The sequence below is a fragment of the Suncus etruscus genome, chromosome 8 (assembly GCF_024139225.1).
Source record: "Suncus etruscus isolate mSunEtr1 chromosome 8, mSunEtr1.pri.cur, whole genome shotgun sequence".
NCBI lineage: Eukaryota > Metazoa > Chordata > Mammalia > Eulipotyphla > Soricidae > Suncus > Suncus etruscus.
Window position 1 is genome coordinate 29,145,220 of NC_064855.1, and position 9,430 is coordinate 29,154,649.

At 43.8% G+C, this 9,430-nt stretch overlaps 1 pseudogene; it reads left to right on the top strand.

Annotated features, from left to right (window-relative positions):
* Positions 1-2,006: 2,006 nt before the first annotated feature.
* LOC126015851 (telomerase-binding protein EST1A-like) lies at positions 2,007-9,145 on the top strand (annotated as a pseudogene).
* The last annotated feature ends 285 nt before the right edge of the window (positions 9,146-9,430 follow it).

Below are 9,430 nucleotides of genomic sequence, written 5' to 3' on the forward strand. Positions count from 1 at the left end.
ATCCTGTACTATATTTTCAGCCCTGGATTTTTACTCATTTTACGACAAGTAATATTCCAGCATATGTATATACTCATTTATCTTTTTGTGATATTTTAGCCAACAGTGAACTTTCTGTGAGACAATGGTCCCAGCTGATGAACCCATTTTGCTTAGGTTGGTTGTAAGTGATACCACTGAGATTTGTGTAATGAGGCTCTGACATTAGCATGGTGGTGAAATTGCCTAGTGATACTTGTAATTTTGCAATTAAGCAACAAATTATATCCTCCATATTTCTGTCCCATCTACTCATCAATAAACACAGGTTGGTCCCTTAGCTTGAACATGTTAAATAATGTTTCAGAGAACATTACAGAACATGTATTTTTTTTGAGCGAAAGTTTTTATTTTCTTCAGATAAAGAATATAATTGCTGGATCATTAGGCTATCTCTGATCATATAATACTTCACAAGAAAATGGTTTCTGAACATAGAAAGTAAGCAATAAATATTAGATATGCTATTGATAAAGGCCTTTATTAACAGCTCTTTCTCTAAAACCTCTGTGCCAAAACCTCTGACTGCTGGTTTTTCTTTTGTCCTGTTTGACATGATTCTTTCTAGAGTTACTGGAGAAAATGATTTGACCCAGCAAACAAATCATAGCATTTCTCTGTGGAAACTCTTCAATGAATCACCATTACCTACAGGAGAAACCAGTCATTCCTTCAGAAGGTAAATGAGCCCTTCAGGGTACAGATATTTCTCCCCCTTTTTAGCCTTGCCCCTGGCATTTTATGATTCAGAGATGTTCTGTCTACACTAGTGTGTGTGTGTCCTGCATAATCACTTAACTGTAGGAAGGATGGGATGAGTCCTCTAAGTGCTGAATATTCCTTTTCTCAGGTATGCCCTACCACTAAACTCTACCCATATCTTCCTTCACATAGCTGACCTGAGCCAAGGTGAGATGTAATTATTGTGTCACCCCTGTATTGCTGTCTTCCACCTTTACAGACTTGCTTAGATGCCCTACTTCATACCCTCTGTGCAACATAGACCCCATCTATCCATCTAAAAACATGTCTAGCTTCTCTCAGTGTCACATGTTTGGATCATGGTATAGGGCACAATGCTGAGTAGGTGTCTGTAGTATATGAAAAAGTTTCCATAAGATTATTCTTGGAATTGTTGTATATAAAAGTATTTCCTTAGGATTGTTCTGTGACTGTTGTCCCACCTAGCCCTTCCAGATGGGGCACTGTGGAGTTGGCAATAAATAGCTTGATGGACAGGGGAGAGGGGTCCTTTTGCGAAAGCTGCAGGCTGCAGGAGGATTCTCTCGCTCTCTTTGCTCAATCTTTTACACCCTATCCTTCTTGTCTGTGTGGATTATTATTTGTTGCGGATAAATATTACCAAGGTCTCCCCCCAAAAGGGGACAAGGGGATGGGAAGTAATTTCTCATTCTGGGGACTGTTCTTGGATTCACAAATACCCAACAAAGGATTTAACAGCGAAGATAACTTACAGGTGTCTTAATGCATTTGTTGTGGACCCATGGTCTCCTCTGTCATGAGTCTGCTCCTTTGACCTGGATCTAAAGGAATCATGATTTTGTGATTATGGTGGATCAAGGAATGGGGAAAGCAGGCATGTAGAGTTCCAGGACTTCATCTGGTAGGACAGTAGGACAGCTTGAGCCAGCCTCCAATCACCCAGAAGCAGAACTCTGAACATTGGAGATACTGGAGCATGTGGGGGTGATATAGACACAAGGAGTCAGTGGTGAAATATGGAATTATATAGGCTAGGACAGGATCTTGGACAGTGATTTTCCACTTTTTTCTCCATCATGACCCACTTTCAGCCTTGCTTCTTTCCTCTGGTTCCCTGTCTTGTGCCATAACCTCCCATTTATTTGAATTTCATCTGTTGCCCCTTTGGACTCTCCAGAGGCCCTATATCCTCAGGTTGGGAAACGTTGGTCTAAACAATAAAATTGGGGCCTGACATAGCAGAGATGGAGGGACAAGCTCAGTTCCAGGGAGAAAGAAGCACAGTTTCATCAGTGACCCCACCAGAGGGAGTTGCAGAATACAGGAAAGTGGCCTTATCTCGGGCCTTACTATGGCATGGCGGGAAAGCCTGGAAGACAGTCAATGGTAGCCAGAGTATCTATTCTTCCCTGTGACTGAGCATCTCAAGGAGACAGTGACAGCTAAACTTGGATACTGTTTTGGTTTGGCAATGGCTAAGAGCTTAAAACCTCCCCAGATATTGTTGCTGACGCTGCTGATTACTCATGATGGCACAGAACAGAGGTTCCCAAATTTACTTGGCCTGATGCTTTCTTTGCAGAGAAAAATAATTCAGTACCTCCCCTGGTAAACTACCTTATGAAGAGAACCAAGTGTCTCCTAATGGCACCTGAGTACTATTGCCCTGAATGCTTCCAGAATACTCTGTGGAGTTATATTGCCCACCTTGGCAAACATTGTTTAGAAGGAATTTTCCAAGGAAAGAAAGACACACCTCAAATGAAGTATAAGAAGTATCCAGGGGCCGGAGAGATAGCTTGGAGGTAAGGCATTTGCCTTGCATGCAGAAGGACAGTGGTTCGAATTCCAGCATCCCATATGGTCCCCCGAGCCTGCCAGAAGTGATTTCTGATTGTAGAGCCAGGAGTAACCTCTAAGAACTGATGGGTGTGACCCCCCCCCAAAAAAACAAACAACAATAACAAAAAAGAAGTATCCAGATACTAGAATTATTCCAGTGCAAACAGATTTGTCTTTGCCTAAAAGGTACAAGGTTTTTTTTTGGTGGGGGTACTTGGGGGTATGATGCCCAGGAAGTGCTGAGGGGGCCTGGGAACTACTCTTGGCAGTTTTCTGCCAACCAGACCCACAGGACTAAGTGGGAAGATCCAAGGCTTTGGGCCACTCAACCCTGCAGATTGAGGAAAATCTAGTCATGCCCAGCAATTCTTGGAATCTGGGGAAATGCTGTCACTTGAAGGCTCCTCAGGTTTCAGCAGGGGAGTGTGAAAGAGGCAGAGCCCCGTGTGTTGTCCCTGTTGTTCCTTAATTTACCCATAGCTTAGGAACCTTGACAGGATAAGCACCCTTCCACCTCTTCCTCCTGCAGGGCCATAACCTGCACCAATGCGTACCCACTTCTTCTCTGCCTGACCATGTCATGTGCACTCTGGACTGAGTCTGGCTGAATCTCTCATTCTGGGTGCTGATGTCGGGGCTTCACCTCTTGCTGGGTGCTGTGCCCCAGATGGCAGAATCTCCCTGAGAGCCCTCTTCACCTCCTTACTGTACAATGGCAGAGAAGTATCATGTATCACTGCATTTTTACAAATCCTCATTAAGGCAAATTAAAGCAGCAAAGCTGGCAACAGAGGGTTTTTGGGAAAAAAATAGTGTTCATAAAATATTTATTAAATAGCCATTGTAATAAATATTTGAAAGCCAGTTATTAACGTGAAATCATATCACTGTCAGGCACATGTTACAGACCTTCTGTTCTGTTAATTGAGTGTCAGGGTCATAATCTTTGTCTCCCAGAGGGTAACTGGAGCTGCATGTTCATGCTGGCTTCTTTCAAGTGTCTTGAGGTGCCTCAGAATCTAAAAAGTCCCTGGCTCATGGAGTCCCAGGGATGCTCCAGAACAGAACTCTGTATCTTGAACTGCAGAGTTCTAGAGATTTATAGAACTGAGGTGTTCTCAGGTCCCAGAGCATCTTGTTTCTTTAGGTCAGTGATGCTCCCAGCTCAAAAAATCCCATGGATTCTACAAAACCAAGATGTTCCCAGCATGCAAAGCTCCTAGTGTCTATAGAACTAAGATGGCCCTGGCCCTTAGACCTGCAGGGATGCTCCCAAACAGAGATAGGCCTGGAGTGTGGGATTTCTGGAAGAGTCCAGCCTCTTAGTGCTTCTTGTCCTGCTGTGCAGGAAGAGGGCTGTTGTATAAGTAAATGTGCAAAAGCAGCCTCAGGACAGACCCTGATACAGAAAACTAGTTAAATAGACTGAATACATGCTTTGCATATTTGCTTGCAGGAGCCATGGGTTTGATCCTCAGCACTTCATGGACCCTGAGCAGTGCCTGGAGTGACCCCCAAATCCACCAGGTATGCCACCAAAATCAGTTTCTAAAAGGCAGTAGATTGCAGGCATCTGGCTTTGTTTTTATGCTCTCTCTACCTTTCTCGGCTTCCTTAACAGTTTAATGTCTTTGCAAAATATTTCCCTGCACACACTCCTTAGTGAAGGTCAGAATCTAAAGACTTGCTTGCTGGGCACTGAACTCATTTCTTCCAGCTTTCCCTTGCTCATTTCTCACGACCATAACCCAAGCGACCTTCTATCTGAACCTAAAGTAGTTTGCTCTGTGCAACTGTAAGAACACCAGGCGCAGGCAAAGGTGATGATTGCATCGAAGAAGTAAAACTTGGACCTTTTCAAAGGATTGGGCTTCTAAAGAACTCAGGTACATTTCTCTGAAATGGGTTCCGGTTTCTGAGAGTTACCAAACCCCACAAAGATGCCATCACAACATACCAGAAAACTCACTAATAATAAAGCTGTTCAAACCTGATGAGGGGGCAAAGCCAATGATTATTTTTCAATACAATGTAAGCTGAAAGATTTGCCAGTGAGACGAGATAATTATTTGGAGAGCTTTCTTGAAAGACGAGAATAAATGTTCATTCTATAAACTACCATCTCATGCAAAGCAAAGCAAGAAAATAAATCTTAATGTCAGGATAATAACAGATACAGTAAAATCAATATTGATTATTTTGGAGAAAGAGGCAGTAAAAATGTTAAGTTGGGACTCTCAAATTATATGGAAAAGCTGGAGTTTAAACACAGAGTATTTTTATATGCTCAGGAATGCATATAAAGCATTTTAGGAACACCATGACGGATATTTTATTTCTGTTGACAACGGACTCTGTTTTATGGGTGGAGGCAGCTGCACATCTCAGGCCCCAGAAGGGGATCTGGAGGGAAAATCTCAACAGTTTCTATTAATTGGGATCTCATGGGGTCTGTAAATTTCTCAACTTTATTTGGGGCCCTGTTGTATTTCTCTAGGGCTGTGCAGAGCGCTATGGAGAATTATACATCTTTCACAATGGTGTAAATGCAAAGAAGAAACAAAGAGCTTAAACAGCTAGGAAAAGAAAAACCACCAAGTCAGCTAAGTCACATTATGATGGGGAGATGACCAGCAAGGCTCCTGGCTCACTCCTGGCTTAGCTTGGTTTTTGAAACCAGGTTCTCTCTGGAGTCAGGGTGAGAAATAATTTCTCCAGGGAGCAGAAGATCAAGCAGAAGGCAAATACTGGGCAGTGGTCTCTTTGGAAAGCAAAGGAGTCTGTGTGTTTCAGTCATGAGCCAGACATTTCCATGAAACCAGGCTGAACTAAGTTTTCTGCATCTACACTCTTTTCTATTTTCCTTCCATTTTAGCTCAGCAAAAGGAGCCAGGAAATGGATTAAAGAGCAAAGTGACCAGGATGCAAGTAGAACAAGAGACAGCAGTAGTAACACTCAGCTGGTTATCAGTGGGCCAGAGATTCATATCTGCTACTACTGTCAAGCTATGAATTCATTCTCTCCAACTCCTGGGTCCTCTCTTTTGGAGAAAAAAGCAAAGGGTACCCGAAGAGGCCTTACATCTTAGAACCTAAAGTCTGAGGTGCTTTTGAATTGGGACCTTCTGTACTCCAGACATGCTCCACCAAATCTAGTGTTATGGGGTAGGGTAGGTAGCTCCCAAGCCATGTTCAGGAGGTACAGGGAACCCACTAGTGATTCTCTGGGGTGCCTGAGATATTCAGGTCATTCCAGTGATGTTGGGGGTTTTCAGGCTATACTCAGTGATGCTCAGGGGAACACAAGGAGCAAAGAATTGAACTTAGACCCTAACTATAGTACAATCTTCTGACTCCATCAAATCTACTATTTAAAAAAAATTTTTTTTTTAGTTTCTGGGCCACACCTGGTGATGCTCAGAATTACTTCTATTTCTGCCCTCAGAAATTACTATTTGCAGTGCTCAGAGGACCATACGAGGTGCTGGGGATCAAACTTGGGTTGGCCACATGCTAGGAAAACACCTAAATGTTATATAATTGTTTTGGCCTCACGAAATCTACTTTTTTTTTTTTTTTTTTTGGTTTTTCGAGCCACACCCGTTTGATGCTCAAGAGTTACTCCTGGCTAAGCTCTCAGAAATTGCCCCTGGCTTGGGGGACCATATGGGACGCCGGTGGATCGAACCGCTGTCCTTCCTTGGTGAGAGCTTGCAAGGCAGACACCTTACCTCTAGCGCCACCTCACCGGCCCGAAATCTACTTTTTAAGTAGTATAATCTACATTTGTTGATTTATTTACTTTTAGTGAGGCAAAATTTTTTATTGAAATAAATTTATTTAGAGAAATGGAAAAGGAGCAAGGGAGCAGGAAAGAGACAGAGACAGATGTGGAAACAGATTAGAGTTCAAGAGAGAACATGGCTTTTTCAGAGTAGAAGAAGCTATAAATTCCATGTCTAGAAAGATAGTGTCTACAACATAGGAAGAGCCACACCTATAGAGAAGTTGAGGATGAAAAGAAACTGTCCAACTCCCAACCCATCTCCAAGTGCCTCCATTCTCATCCTATTCCTAGTGTTTAATCTTATCTACATGCTCTTATACCCTGAAGACTCTGAGAAAAATCCCAAAGCTCCAGGGAATGAGGACAGAGAGTACTAGGATGGGGCAGACATCCGTGTTCTTGAATGATCCCAAGTAACTAGGCTGTGCAGCCAAGGTGAGCCCAGAGCCCACATGGGGCTCACAGTTTCTGCTAAATTAGGTTAGAACAACTGCATCTGATTAGTCAGTCAATATCCATTTATGCCATAGGAGTGTTGAGACATTCCACCATTGATAATCCCCTACACACACACACACACACACACACACACACACACACACACACACACACACACACAATTTCTTAATGTTTGGAAATTTTAGTATAACTTGAAAATTATCTACTTTGGGACCAAAGAGATAGTAGAGTGGATAGGATATTTGCCTTGTATACAGCACACCAGGGTCAATTTCCCCATTCTGCATATGCTCCTCTGAACGCCATTTAGAGTGATCCCTAAGAGCAGACAAAGGTGTAAGCTCTGAGCACACAGTCAGGTGTGCCCCCCCCAAGAAAAATGAAATAAAAAAAAACTATCCTGTTGTTGACAGTTAAAATACTTTTAAGTGTACTTAAATCCTTGTTTCTATGGTGTCGACTTTTGCCTGTATCTTTTGTATATTCCCCGATAGACACAAGGATTCTGAAGCTCAACCATGGGTCCTTCCTTCTTGTCTTTTCTGATCCTGCTCTTGATTCTCACATTGACAAAGCTGAGAAACCTTTTACATTCTCAAGTGCAGCACAAACAAGGCTTCTGAGTTTCGTCCATGGCTGTGTTTTAAAGGCTGAACACTAATAAATAGCATTTACATTACTATGACCATGAAAAATATTATTCAATCTCCAGCTAAGGAGAGGGCTGGGATTATACTTCTGTCTCAATGGGAGCCCCCTCAGGAGAGCTTTTCTTGATTCAAAGTTCTATATATTCTCCTTCCTCATATGCTTAATAACCTCATTGGCTTGAAAACATACTTTCTGGCACTTGTTTTCTCTTTGTCCTGCTTTTCAGAATCCTCTTGGTTGCTGACACTTGTCCTTTATTTCTGGGTCCAGCTTTCCTGTGAACTTAGTCTCCCTTCCCTAAGATTTTACTGCTGTCACACTGCCCTGGCCCCACACAGGGGCCACAGCAGACATGGGCCCAGTCTGTCCTCTCCTGAGAATGAGGATGACCAAGATGACATCAATGTATCTTCCTTTGTCCTGGACCTGAAGGAGCTCCCCAGTGTGAAAGTTTGGTCAGATTGGATGCTCAGTTACCTAGATACCTGGAATCCTCCACGCATAGCCCTGGATCTGCCTTCACAGGTTGTTGTGAATGTGTGATCAGTGCTGGCTGATTTTTGTAACATACTGACTGCTATGAATCAGTCTGAACGTGCCACTGTACAAGGACTCTGATGATGACCTCACCATTCTTACATTGGAAGAAGATCATCATCGTTCAGGTTTGTTCCCTTGCTGGTTACCCCTCAGACCCCTGCTACATGGAGAAAATCTCAGATAAAGTTATTGCAGCTGACTGCAAAAGGGACCACAGTGCTAAAGTATTTTCTGGAAGTCCTTTATGGACAAGAAAAGTCTCTGCTGGCATTCAAGGGTGGAAAATATGTGTCAGTAGCACCCATCCCAGACACCATGGGAAAAGAAATGGGAAGCCAAGAGGTAAAACAACTGGAAGATGAGTAGGAGAATATGGTAATTGGAGACTTTGAGGAAGAATCAGAGGCTGAAGGCAGAGAAGGCAAAGATGACATCAGGGAACTTTCTGGCTTTGGACAGAAAGATAGCCAAGCAGCAACACAGCCAAGAAAAGATCTAGGTCGTCCTGGAAGACCAGAATCAGATGAGGCAGATGGAACTTGAGATCAGACCCTTGTTTCTCGTACCAGACACCAATGGTTTCATTGACCACCTGACCAGTCTGGCACAGCTTCTGGAGAACAGGAAATCTATTCTGGTGGTGCCCCTTATTATGATCAATGAGCTGATGGCCTGACGAAGGGACAGGAGACAGACCACCATGCTGGGGGCTATGCACATGTGTTACAGGGAAAGGTCTGGAAATCCATCTAGTTCCTCAAGTGGTGATTCGAGAGTCTAGACTCCTGCCTCTTGGTCCTGACCAGTCATGACAATAAACTTAAATCTATCACTGTCTACAATGAGGATATCACTGGCCAGCTGGGTAACAAAGATGGCCTGATCCTCTCCTGCTGCCTCCACTACTGCAAAGAAAAAGCTAAGGACTATATGCCCACCAACAAAGAGGAGCCCATCTGGCTGCTGCAAGAGATGATGTTGTTATCTGATGACTGTAACCTGCGGGTAAAGGCACTGACTAGGAATGTGCCTGTGAAGGACATCCCAGCCTTCCTCTCATGGGCCCAGGTGGCTGAGGGGGCTACTCCAGGGCCTATCCTGTGAAATTGTTCCTGAGAGGCCACCAGGCACCTAGTGTAGCACAGAAAATGTCCACATGCCTGAGCCACCAATCCACCCAGAAAATAAACCATCCTTTTCCAACCCATACTGTGGCCCTGCTGTGGGGGAGCTGTTCCTCAGAGTCCCTCCCAAGGGTCTAAACTAGAGGAAGCTGCTGGGATCTTCCTAAACTGCTGGGATTTAGCAGGGAGGTGGCTGGCTGCAGTGAAAGCAGGTGGGCCAGCCACAGAGGCCACCCATGCTCTTAGCCTTTCTCCCTCCTCTCTA